This window comes from Eschscholzia californica, unplaced genomic scaffold, assembly GCF_041429995.1.
Source record: "Eschscholzia californica isolate CP2 unplaced genomic scaffold, dmEscCali1.0.p SCAF_1, whole genome shotgun sequence".
NCBI classification, from domain to species: domain Eukaryota; kingdom Viridiplantae; phylum Streptophyta; class Magnoliopsida; order Ranunculales; family Papaveraceae; genus Eschscholzia; species Eschscholzia californica.
In genome coordinates this window covers 16,608,091-16,621,740 of record NW_028238198.1, presented here as the reverse complement: position 1 = coordinate 16,621,740, position 13,650 = coordinate 16,608,091, and the positions used below count along the sequence as shown (strand labels likewise).

Below are 13,650 nucleotides of genomic sequence, written 5' to 3'. Positions count from 1 at the left end.
ATAAGAAGGGTATGTAATTTCTTTCTCTCTCTCTGGTCTATTAGTCTCACTCTCTCTGATTTGTGGTAAGATCTTCTCACATTCTTGTGTTAATCTCTAACTACTTTAGTTATTTTTTATTTCTTCAATTTCTAACCACTTTGATGTGTAAATCTATAAAAGATTTTAGGATTTATTTGATTCCAACAACAACAGAGATTCTGGTGAGGGTTTACCTTGAATCTTCCTTGATGTTTGAACTTTCAACTTAATAAGTGGTTGAAATTAGGTTTTCAATATTTCATTGATGGTTGTTTTTTAATGGGATAATTTTGTTTTTCTTATTTCAGTTATTGGTTGAACTCTCAAGGATTTTGTTGCTGGAATATCAAATTTTCTAGTTTCTTTTTCTCATGGCTTGAATCCTGCGGTTTAAATCAAACCGACCTAAAAGGTTAAAATGCAAAATCAATCCTACTGTTGAAATTTCAGTCGACATTGTTTTCAAAAACCCAAGACTGTAAGTTTGAAAACTTCACCAATTTCAGTCTTTCAAGTTTAAACAAAATACGGAAAAAGAAATCGCTTAGCTATATTTACTTACGACCTTGATTTCCTAATTAGATGTTAGTGGTTCTGTTTGTTGTATAGGGTATAGCTAAGAGATGGGCGAGAGCTGCTCCAAAAGGAGCTGCAAGGAAGGAGGTGAGTTATGACAAGGTAATTTTTTTTTAGAAGGGTACTAGGTCGACTGCATTACTGCTCTCTCTTAATTTGGATCAGTCGGAAGATCCGCTTAACATTCACACGTGAACACAGCTTAATACTGGTTAAGTACACTTATACAGTGACAACTGACAACCTTGTGATAAGATTAGATACTCCTTACTTAGGATTTCTCCTATCTGACGCGTGATGTTTATCTCATCTGAATGATAGACTCGAACTAATAGTCACTGCATTTGAGTCGGATACAAAATTAGTTATTATCAGCTGATCACTAGTTAATGGTGGGCAATTTACATCTGGGGTATTCAACGAGAACTCTTCTTCTTTTCAGTGTTTCAGGTTGACTGCTTTCATGCTTCAAGCAGGAGTGATCCTTCAGATGTTCCTTCTTCCGTTTTTTGTCAAGAACGGACTTAATTCATTTGAAGTGAGCAATATGTTATTGTTAGGTATTATAACCTAATCTCCTCTTTCTTTCATTTATGTTATACGCTAAGATATAGTTTCTTGAACAATATGTTATTGTTAAGTATTATAACCTAGGTTGGTCGTGAAGTTCAAAATGTTGTAATTCTTATCTATTATCCTTATGGGTGGGCAATCCCCTTCTATGATTAATGATGCCTGTCACATTTGTATGCCTTCAATTAGCATTTTCTGTTAGGTCCAAGACTTAAGTCCTGGCATAGCTCTGGCTTGAAGTTGAAAGTATACTTAAGTTGGATAATTGTTCTGTTATTTAGGCTATGGTTAGCAAACTTGGCATATTTCAAAACCAACAAAACAGAGAAATAGAGAGTAAGACTAGAAAAGAGGCTTCAATTCATCTTGAATTCTTGATGATGTTCAAGTGTGCAGGTAACTTTTTGGCATGTTTGCTATAGCAATAGTATAATATTTGCAGATTTTTCTCATCACCTCCAGTTTTTCCTTTTTTCGTGTCTTTATGAGTTCACACATACCTCTATAAAATGAACATCGTCACATTAATACTCAACTTTCCTGTCTATAGTGTAATGTCACAGGTATCACGGAAATCTTGGTCGAAATGAGTGGTGGTCGCCCATTATGTACATTTCGACCGAGAAATTTCAGCTGAAATCACTGTTTATGTCGAACTGAACAGTCATTGACACTGTATAGTAGATTAGCTAATAGTTAGTAAATAGTTCTCGATGATTACAAAAGGGTGAAAGGCATGCAGTTATTAAAAACCTATTGATTAGCTTTTGAATCAACCTGCTGTTTTATTAGTATAAGATTAGCTAATAGTTAGTATAATATTTGCTATGTTCTTTTGCCTTTTGTTACTTCTTGTTTAAGTAGTTCTGAATGTTACTGGGGAACCCATTTAATTCTATTTTTTCAATATTCCTTTTTTAGGATGAGAAGGACAAGAAATTTTGAGAACTATCGTTGGAGCTTAATCGAATAGCATATTTACTGATACTTCGGTATATTTTCAATCTTTTTTTTTAGTTGAGTTCTTAAATGCGATCTTCATCCAAAACACTAAACGATGTATAAGAAGTACTATGAAGTGTTTCTTAAGATATGATGTTTGGTTTAGAAACCATGAATTGGAAACTTGTATTAAGAGTATGAAGTCAATATAATGAGTTTTGTTTGATTTATTGTATTAGTTTAAGTTATCTCGTTTACGTTGGTTTTTTGATGTCCAAACAGGGAAAGCAGTGCTGGATTTCACAGATTTGATTTTTTTTTTTGTTTTTTATTAGTTATTTGTAACGGCCTAATCTCAAACCGTTATAAAAAGTCAATTTGTAACGGGTTTCCTTCCTCAAGCCGTTACACACAAGTGTCAGTTTTTGGAATTTGGCTGACTCTTTTGTAACGGCCTATCTTCACAAAGCCGTTACAACAAGACTTTTTATAACGGCTAGAAGCCGTTACAAATTTATTAGCAACGGGGTTTTTTGTAACGGCTTGAATTTCTTATATAACGGCTCCTGGCCGTTACAATAGACCATTTGTAACGGTTTTTTCCTGTTTTTATAACGGTTATGGCCGTTACAAATGTGACGTATTTTTGTAGTGATCTATAAATATCTTCTCCCATTTTTATCTCCCACATTCTCTCTCCAATCACGTTTCTAAACATAGGTATGTTAGCTTCATTATTTTCAGTAACCGAAATCTCTTTACTCTCTCTCTCTAAATCTGATTCACATAACAAAATCTCCATTAAACTCTGAAATCTTGTTTCATCTCATTAGATTATTTTTCAATCATTCGTCTTCTAATCAAGTTTTACAAACATTCATCCTTCATCAGCTTCTCAGGTTAAAGTAACAGATTCTCTATCTCTAACATTAATCGTAACAGATTTATTCATTTTGTTTTCCTGTTTGTTTACAGATTTATGAGGTTTATTTTCTCTCTCTAAGATTTTCATAACTGTTTATGATATGGATGGTTAATCCTTTTTTACTGATTCGTTCAAACTGATTATGTTTTGTTTTCATCTGATTATCATATCATATTTCTTTAGATTTATGTTTAATTTTCTGTGGTTTTTTTTATCTTTCTTCAGATCAGATCTATCTGTTCGTATAATTTTCGGACCTGGTGATTATCCGTACTGTTTCTCGTAACAGAATATACAATACAGTTAATTTAGTATACATTTCTATACTTTCCGGTAAATTACGCGAACTTTACAGGTAAGATGTTATTATTACTGAATGATATATATGTGTATTTTTAATACAAATTATACGTACTTTATTATTGATATCAAATACATATTACAGATGTGCATACAGTATTAAAAATTTATCCAACATTACTCTACCTTTTCATACCTGCAAAGATGCCACGACAAGCGTATAAAGCTTCTCTTAATCAAATAAACAATCGTACTTTTCCATACATTATATATAATTTACTGAAATTTACATGTCATTTATGAGACAAAATTTGTTTTCATATTAAATGTCTCATTATTAATGTATGTTAATTTAGGTTTAAGCTTCTTGATTTTCTGATATTTCTTCACCTCAGATCTTTGGTTTCGTACAATTTTATGAACCAGGTGTTATTTCGTACGTTTATCATAACAGAATATACAATATAGGTAATTTACAGTAAATTTTCATACTATCTAGTATATTACGCAAACATCTTCTGAACCATGTTTTTATAAGAGAATGTAAAATACGCGTAATTTGTTATACATTATATATAATTTATAATAAAACATCGTATAAGTGCATATAAATTATGTATTATTTATTTACCATTACGCGTACTTTTCATCCAAAACAGTAGCCTTGTTAAGCTTACCAAATTACTCAAAACCTTCAAATATTGTCAAAATTTGACAAACATTATACATAATTTACGGAACTATACATGTAGTTTATAATACAATGTATGATTTTTTTTGTTTAATGAATGTGTATTTATGTGTGTAGATTTGATATAACAGATGAAATTTCAAACAGAATCATCAAATCAAAGTAAGTCATCGAAACTAAAACCTGATGGCTGGGAAATATTTACTGAAGTTGGTCAGTTGTTTCCTGGTGGTGCAAAAGCATTTGCATATGCTCTTCGACAATATAGTGTAACTGTTGTTTATCCTGCTCAAGACTACAAATGGAGGGTAAATGGATGGACACCATTTTTGAACCAGAGAAGATTTTGTACGTTTTTTTGTAACAGAATGTAAACGATGTGTAATGTAAAAGAAATCATGTGCAATTTGTTGAACAAGACCCACATACATTTGATAAATTACGTTGTATACATGAAAAATGATGGTTTCTTCGTCATAAATAACACATAATTTACGTATTTGTTTCATAATTTGTATTCAATTTGTATTTATGTATGAGTAAAAACGAAAACAAATGCTGCTTTAATGTTCCCAGAAAAATATACTATTTCCAAATCTGAAAGTTAAGTGAGAGAAAGTGATATATATGTTTTGTATATTAACCCCCAAATCACGCTAAATTGATCCTAGAAAATATACTCTTTCCAAATCTGAAAGTTAAGTGAGAGAAAATTGATTTGAATCGAAAATAAATAAATTAATAGTAAGATAGACAAAATTGATTTGGTTTTCAAATCTGTAAAGAAGAGAGAGAAAATTTATTTGGAAATATCCGTTGTGATGTCGTTTCGTTTTGGTTAGGATTTTGGTTTCTGATTGATTCGGATAATAGGAAAGAATAAATTTAATTTCCAAATCTGTTTAGAGGAGAGAGAAATTATGATTTGTTTCTATCCATTTTTTGTTAATAAATCCCCCAAATCACGCCCAAATCTATCTTTTCAAAACGCGCGAATTTTGAACGTGGGACATTGACAGTACTGTGTTTAGAAAGTGAGGATTTTTATGTCCATAATGTAAAAGGATTAGATATTTATATTTTGGAAAGATTAGATCATAAACCTTTTTTGAACATTATGTTGGTCTATATACCCATGGACCCTAGGGAAAATGACTATTTGGGTTCAAAATATTATCATAATAACTAAAAAAACAATTAACTTTTCCTGAACTTACCAAAATGTTCTAAGTAATTATATATAAAGTTTAAAATAATATGTATAAGTATCAATGAGGTCATTTTATATTTAAAATTTTCCAAAATTACCCCTTGATAAAACATCTCTTTTTTTCTTTTTCCTCTCTAAAATCAACCGATTCTCTCTCGTTTTCTCTCTCTAAACTCAGTCGTCTTCTTCTTTATTATCATTTTCTTCTCATGTTCATCTCTCTAGACTCAGCCGATCCATCACCCTTTCATCATCACTGGTTCATCATCTTTGATCATTACCATCAGCAATAGATTTGGATTTTAGCCGGTTCAGTTCATCAACCATTTAAGTCGGTTATTGTTTGAAATCGGGCTATACCACCATCACCAGCCGATTATTTTATTGATTTCGTTTGAGTGGCCAAGAGTTTTAGAGTTCCTACAACACTGCTGAAAGTGTAATTCATTGGGCATATGATGCCAAATACATGGAGGCTGGAGCTGTGTTCAAGATGGGTTTTGGGTTGATGTTATTATAACAAATGACCTTTTAATTGGACAGCGGACGCCAAATCCATGAAGTTCTGTTGAAGATGAGTTTTGGTGTTGATGTTACTATAACTAATGACTTTTAAATATGTCTGGGAAGTTTGGTAGTTTGGTGATACTAATATAGCACATGAGTTGTTTAATGAAATGTCTGAAAGTCACATGTTATGTTCTGTTTTAGGTGAAAACTATTGATAACTAAAAGCCAAATCCCACAGCAAGATGATAGTGGAGCTAAGTGTATCGAAAAGACAAAGAATCCAACAAGACCAACGGATGATAACGAAACAGAAACAAGATTGTGCTAGTTAAAAAAGGACAGATACTGAAATTCAAGCTAAGAGGTTATAAATCCAGAGCGCAGACATTACAACAAATCCTCCTATAACTAATAAAAGAAAGGTATATACTTATTCCTAGTAATTTATTTTTACTCCTTTATATTTACTTTAACCGTCAGAGTAAAATCTTTGGTTGTTGCTACTCTCGAAGTTAATCTACATAGCTTGGTAGCTGCAAATTGTTAAGGCGACATTTTATAATTAGGTCAATCGGATATGATACTTGAATGAACTATATCAATAGGTGGCAAGCGGGTCTTGCATGTACTTGTTTGTGGAACTCTTTTGTGCATACTGACTATTGAGATTGTAACATACTAACATCCATCCACTTACGGCCCACAAAATGTTAGACTCTGAGGACTTCCTTACCCCGTAATCTTAGTATATCTTAAACAAGATATAGGAGGATTTGTACCTGGACAATGTATTTGAACACCAATGATGAAGCAGTCCGTTTTGGACATATCAAAAGCCTTGACTTTGGACTCGTTGAATCTGTCGTCTGCTATGAAGAGGATAAATTCATAATATGAATGAATGTTTCAGGGTCTAATAGAATTTTCCATGTTGTTATTTTGTTGTGGAAACATAAAATGATGGTTGATGATGGTGAAAATCATCAAAGTAGAACTCTTGTGACAAACCAAGGATAGGAGCAAAGAAATGAATACAATTGCTTGGCCCCACATACGCATTGGTGCTGTCTCTCGATATAGCTATAAATGCTACATTTTCGTATTTCTTACCTTGTCAAGTATTTCTCAGGTTGCTCATGTCATATGTGGGGCCAAATAATCTTCGCATTGTTACTTCTTTCTGGCTTAGGAGTGATGAAGATTGGGACGGTGTACTCATTCTGATTGATTTGGGCATAATATCGTTATTTGTAGGGGTGGCAATGGGTACCCGTTTACCCGAGAACTGAACCGACCCCGAGTCTTAATGGGTAGGTACTGGGTATAGGTTTTAGATCCATTAAGGAAATCGGGTCTTAAATGGGTATACCCGAAAGGACCCGACTAGGAGGCGGGTCCTTATCGGGTATATCCGCCGGGTACCCGACGGGTAATGGGTACCCGAGATAATACGAAAAAATACCCTAGATTATATAGTATTCTTGTACGTCAGGGTTTTTCTCACCAAGTTACCAACTCACCAAGTTATGAAATTTCTCAAATCCTCTTTTCCTTGGTTGAAAACTAATTTATAAAACACAAAAGCGAGCGAGTTAATATAACATAAAGGTTCATTTCTTCTTTCTTGATTCCCCTAATCTCTAATCTCTTATACTCATCAACTATTGTACCCGAGATATTTGCTTATTTAAGGATCTATGTCGTTTATGATATTTCTTTTCACTAGATTCATGCAAATTCTTCTACTTTAAGAAATATTTGATATACTTTTGTGAATACCCAATGGGTACCCGATACCCGATGGGTACCCGAGAATTTTAAAGGTTCCGGTTCTGGATCCTTTGATTGAGGTACCGGTACCGGAACCGTCAAGAACCGAAACCGTTACGATTTATAGGTTCCGGTTCTGGATAGTTAAATACCCGAACCGGAACCGACCCGTTGACACCCCTAGTTATTTGTTCTAGGGTTGTCAGTGATTAAATTTGTTCCTCACTTTCAGCCCAGCTTTGTTTATTTACTTATCAATTGGCATGAATTGATACAATGAGGGAAAAGAAAAAGGTATTAGATTAGGGTTTCATGTCTGTTATGTGTAGGAAACTTCATTAGATCGAGAAAATATGAAGTTGTGATTTTTCTTTTTTTGTATTAGCATTAAAATTCTGTTCTGTTTTTGTTCCACTCGTAGAATCCGTGGTGAAAGAGCTTAGATCTTAAGTGGGTTTTGATTTTTTTTTCCCGTAAAATCTTATCATGTGGTATTAATCTTTGTTAATGTTTTTGGGTTTATGTTAAATCAAGGGGTTTCTTGTTATTAATGGTTGTTATAGTGAATCGTTTGTTAGAGGGTACACTACAGATTCAAGTTTTATGAATATATGAATTTGTTGATCAGCAAGTTTTATTTACACCGATGGAAAAAAAAAGTGGTGAAGAAAGAGGAAAAGGAAAAAAAAAAAGTGGAATTTGCAAATGAGATGGATTGATGGTAAAATTTTCGTATATACAGGGAGAGATCAATCCTAGTAAAGCAAGGAAAGTTTTTGGGTGGAAACCAAAAGTTGGCTTTAAGTAATTTGTGAAGATGTCGCAAATGCAAACTGAGTTTGTAATGTCGCAAATGCAAACTCAATTTGCATTGTCGCACATGCAAACGCAGTCTGCAAAATCGCAAATGCAAACTCAGTCAGCAATATCGCAAATGCAAACACATGTTTGCAATATCGCAAATGCATATACAAACACATGTTTGCAGTTTACATTATGCAAACACATGTTTGCATAACAGATTGTTGCAAACACGTTTGCAGAAAAGATTGTTGCAAACACGTTTGCAGAAAAACGTGAAGGAAAAAAACGCCGTTTTTTTTCTGTGTTTTTTTTTTTGAAAAAAAGTGTTGAAAGTGGATCTTGTTAGAAAGCTAATGAAAAATCATTTCTAAATATATAATTTTTATAGAAATCCGACATCTCAAACAAAAGTTATATCGATTTAAAGTTTAAAGAAAAATAAAAGAATTTAGTTACACAAAATGATAAAAAAGAGTATTTTAGTATTTGCACACTTTTTGACCCGAATAATAATTTTCAAATGTTCTGTGTTTTTCTATTCATTTTCAATATTACTTTGACCTTTCTAGAAATTGCCCCATAAGACTATCACGAAATTGGGGTTTTGGCCGACATTCATGGAAAATTAAATGTGAAACAAAGTAATTTGTGATTAAGGGAAGCTAGTTATGCCAAAGGTAGATTTAAAGGCGCCTTGGATATTTGTCTAAAGGGCCTCTTGCTAAATTTCCCTCAACTTTTAAAAATTATTAAAAGCGCTTCCACTCAAAAGAGGCCCTTCCACTTTTTCTTTGGCTCAATGGCCGGTGGAGTAGGGCCGATTTGGTTATAAAATCAGTTCGCGTCCACCGATTTTAAAAGATCCAAGTACTTTCTACTGAATACTAATCAATTTGGTGGATTATGACCTAATTCTTTATGATCTAATTCTTTTTTGAAAGTCTCTCAAATCCACCTAAATTCGCCCCAAGTTGGTTGAATTTGGAACGCATACTTGAGCCTAACTCTTAGAGTTTTTGCAATAGTTAACTCATATTGCGTTGCCCGTTTTGTATTACAAACCAGACATTAGAAAAATCTTAGAGTTTCTACAGGCACCACATACTTGAGCCTAACTCTTTCGGGTTAGACTTGGATAATACACCATCACCTACCACAATCTCTCTTCTCTTACAATTTGCTTCTATACTAATTGTAAGAGATTATGGGTTCGATTCATAGGAGTGGTCTTCACTACTCATGCAAAAAAAACATGTGATTATAAGGTATAGATAAAATATCGATCTTTGTGAGGTCTTGTAATGGCCTTTAAGGGTGTCGGTATAGCCGTATAGGGTTTTGCTATTGACCTTTAAAGGTGAAAGGTCCAAAGTCTGTATCGCAGTCAAAGTGCTCTCTCAAATTATCATGTTGTAATTTGCTTTTGTATGCTCGTGATATTATCAAAGTAATGTAAGATGTTTGGATTTTACTCCATCATTAATGAAATTAAAGTTTCTTTCTCAAAAAAAGATTTTGCTTTTATACAACTTAACTTACTGCTGCTCCTAGGTAATTCTTTTATAAAAACATTATTTATGTGGTTTCTCACTCGCTATCTTTAGAACTTTACTTTCACTTCTTGATGCAATTGTTGTCCATTTGATTTAAGATTCTTTTTGCTAATAACTTGTTTGATTTGTAATTGTAGTGTATTTGTGTTTGATTTTGTGACTGTTTGTTCGTTTTTCCCAATCACTGAGATGGCGCCAATGTTTTCTTCTGGTATCCCTGAGAAGAAAACATTGGCGCCATCTCAGGGATCCCAACATCAGAGGAAATAAAAGAAGTGGTCATGTCTATGGGGTCAAAAAAAGTCCAGGTCCTGACGGACTACCTTGTGAATATTTTCAACTCAATTGGGAGATCATAGGAACCGAGCTCATACAGTATGTACAAGGAATCTTCAATTCAGGTTATATCGATTCCTCTCTTAATTTCACTACCTTGGCTTTAATTCCTAAGGTCAAGAACCCGAGTTGCGCTTCTGATTTTCGACCAATTTCACTCTGCAACTCCATTTACAAAATCATCAATAAAATTATAGCAAACCGTTTAAAACCTTTTCTCGAAGATAACGTGATGTGGACCCAGAATGCTTTTGTCCCTAACAGACAAATTTTGGACAATATAGTTATCACCCAAGAGTTATTACATTCTATGAATTGTTCTAAAGTCAAGGGTGGTGGATTCTCGCTTAAGATGGACATGGCTAAGGCCTATGACAGGGTCAGCTGACAGTTTTTAGAGGATTGAGGCAGGGTTGTCCTCTGTCACCCTCCCTGGCCGAATGCTTCAGCTTATTCTTTCATGCATTACCACACCCAATTTCAACATCCAGGTCAATGGTCACTTATATGGGAGCTTTAGGAGCTCGAGAGGATTGAGGCAGGGTTGTCTTCTGTCACCCTACCTCTTCATCCTCACATCACAGGCTCTATCCCTACTTATTTATCATTATGAATCAAAGTGTCTTTTTACAGGTTACAAGATAAATAACACGAGCCCCTCGATATCTCACTTATTATTTGTTGATGACCTAATCATCTTCGGAAAGGTAACAAATGACAATCTAAATGCTATTCTTGAGTTCATGACTATTTATTCCAAGTTTTCGGGCCAAGCAGTCAATTGTGACAAATCTAGTATCTATTTCAGCTCGGGAGTACCACCTGCAACAAAAGAACATTACAAGTCAATATTACAAGTTTCTGCCATGTCCGATCAATCAAAATATTTGGGAGCTTTAATTCTCAAACCAAGTAACAAAATTAAAAGTTTCGACTGGTTAAAGGATAAATTCAAGAGCATTATCAGGGTGGAAGCAACATCTTGTTTCACAAGCTGGTCGTACGGTTCTTATCAAATCAGTTCTAGGACCTATGTGTGTCAAACCTTTTAGTTATCAGTTAATTCCTAAAGGTGTGATCCAACAGTTAGAAAGGGAAGAAAGATAATTTTGGTGGGGTCACAATGTCAAAGACAGAAGGATACATTTTATTAATTGGGACCTCATTACTAGTTCAAAGAGACATGGGGGACTGGGAATTCGATCTCTAAATGAAGCAAATGAATCACTAGTAGCCAAAATGGCATGGCGGTTCTTAACAAATAAACAGGCAACTTGGGTGAAACTATTAGAGGCAAAATATGTTAAGAGTGGAAGTTTTTGGGAAGTGGATAAGAGTAAACCTGCATCTCCTTTTTGGAAGTCTCTTCTGCAGACTAGGGACACTTTCAGGAACAACACTATCTGGATGATATGAGATGGAACAGATACACGTATCATGAAAGATAAAAGGATACCTGAAATGGACAAACACAAGTCGATATTAATCCGAGAGCTTCCAACACACATATCATGGGTGGCAGACTTAATAGACAAAGAAACAAATTCTTGGAATCTCAATATGCTCCAGCATCACTTTAACCAGGAAACAATAATAGCAATAACCAACATCACACTACCAATTGCCAATCAAAGAGATAGATTGATTTGGAAGAATACGGAGAAAGGGAATTTCACGACAAAATCATATTACTCATCCATTAAAGTTAGACCAATAGTATCTTCGGAAATAGTAGAATTTCCATGGACAAAATTATGGAAAAAAACCAATATGGATCCGAAAATACAATTGTTCATTTGGAGGACCTTACATAATGGAGTGACAACATTATCCAACATCAGTAAAGGGGCTTCAAATATAAATCAGTTATGTCAAATGTGTGACTCAAATGAGATCGAAACATGTTATCATTTATTTGGATCATGCGAAAAATTTAAGCTACTGATTTCTAATACTCAAGATGATAAGCTATCGGATCTTGCAGGAAACTATATAAATAACCTGAAATTTCTACTAAACAAAGGGGAAGAAGGAAATCAAACATGGTATAAATACACTTATCTCCTCTGGAATTGGTGGAAGAGTAGATGTGAGCTGCAATTCAGGGGTATTCATGTAGATCTGGACAGAATATGGAGATCGACTTATATGGATTTGAACCGTAACTCATCTATACTTGTTTCTCCTCAATTGTCTAATGTGTTGCAGGTACAAGCATGGAAACCACCATCATTAGGTCGGATAAAAATTAACGTTGATGGAGCTTACCGGACAACAAGGAGCGGCAGTGGCAAAGAATTGGAGGGGAGAAGTGGTGGATTCCATCACAGAAGTATTCTCTCCAATCTCTGCTCTACATAGTGAGTTGAAGGGATTTATGCTAGGGTTTGTTTTGGGTGAGAAATTGGGGCTTTATAGCTATGATTTGGAAGGAGATTCAGAAGTCATGGTTAACCTAATAACCAACGACCCAGATGCATGCCCGTGGAGACTAAAGCACGATCTCGACCTTATACGTGGGAATCTCGCAAGGAAGAGTGTGAACATCACCCACTGTTATAGAGATGCCAACCAGCCCCCCCATGAGCTGGCTAATTCCATGTTAATCCTTTAATTTCAGTTTCAGTCCTGTCATTGTGCACATGTAAACATTTCCATCCTTTGTGATGGTTTTTTATGCTATGAGAGCTTTCATTAAAAAAAACAAAAAAAAAACATCCTATTTTTTTTTTAAACCATTTTCATTCATAAGTGATTAAATCACTGACTTACATGGATAATTGTTAATTCCTCTCGGTTCAGCGACATGTACATAAACAAATTCTAAGAACTTCGAATGTAAAGTACCTCATGAGGTGAGAGAAATTGGACTAGACTCTTACGAAAAAAGATGAAAGGATCCTAAAGATCACGAAATAAAAGACCCTAAAGGTCAACATATTATCTAATAATGCAAAAGTAAAGAAAATACTAATTTAAATCTCCGTTGCTTTCGCCGAAAAACCGTCATTGTCGCCAAATATTGTCGCCAAAAAACCGTCGCCAAAAAACCGTCGCCAGAAAACGGCCGTCATCACCGGAAAACCGCCACCACCATAGAAAAACCGCCGTATCACCGGAAGACATAATTAACTCAGCAATTCTCAACGAGCCAATTCCTTATTCTTTGTTACTGATGAAAGCGATTCCTTGTTCTTTCGGCCCATATCTTCATTGTTAATCATATACGAACCATAACCAAAATCATATACGAACCATAACCATAATCAGATCTTCTTTGTTGATTAAAGATGGAGCTTTTTGTTTGACGTCACAGTTACACGGGTGTCAGCGACCAAAATTTTGAAGAAAACCAAAACCTTATCTCTCGATCAAACCGGTCGCCCTACAGTTTCTTCCTTCTCCACTTTCTGCTCAAACTTCTTCTCCAAAATACTAA

The 13,650-nt window shown here is 34.5% G+C and overlaps 2 long non-coding RNA genes across 3 annotated transcripts; both read left to right on the top strand.

The window, feature by feature from the left end:
* Window positions 1–639: 639 nt before the first annotated feature.
* LOC147564610 (uncharacterized) lies at window positions 640–2,330 on the top strand. Of its 2 annotated transcripts, none has more exons than XR_015236936.1 (3): window positions 640–699; window positions 1,040–1,566; window positions 2,092–2,330. It is a non-coding gene; the product is annotated as an uncharacterized LOC147564610 (long non-coding RNA). The 2 variants fall into 2 exon arrangements; XR_015236934.1 differs by lacking the exon at window positions 2,092–2,330 and having other exon boundaries at window positions 1,040–1,157; window positions 1,452–1,679.
* Window positions 2,331–9,317: 6,987 nt separating this feature from the next.
* Window positions 9,318–12,956, top strand: LOC147564609 (uncharacterized). The gene is made up of 3 exons (XR_015236933.1): window positions 9,318–9,587; window positions 10,137–10,918; window positions 11,020–12,956. It is a non-coding gene; the product is annotated as an uncharacterized LOC147564609 (long non-coding RNA).
* The last annotated feature ends 694 nt before the right edge of the window (window positions 12,957–13,650 follow it).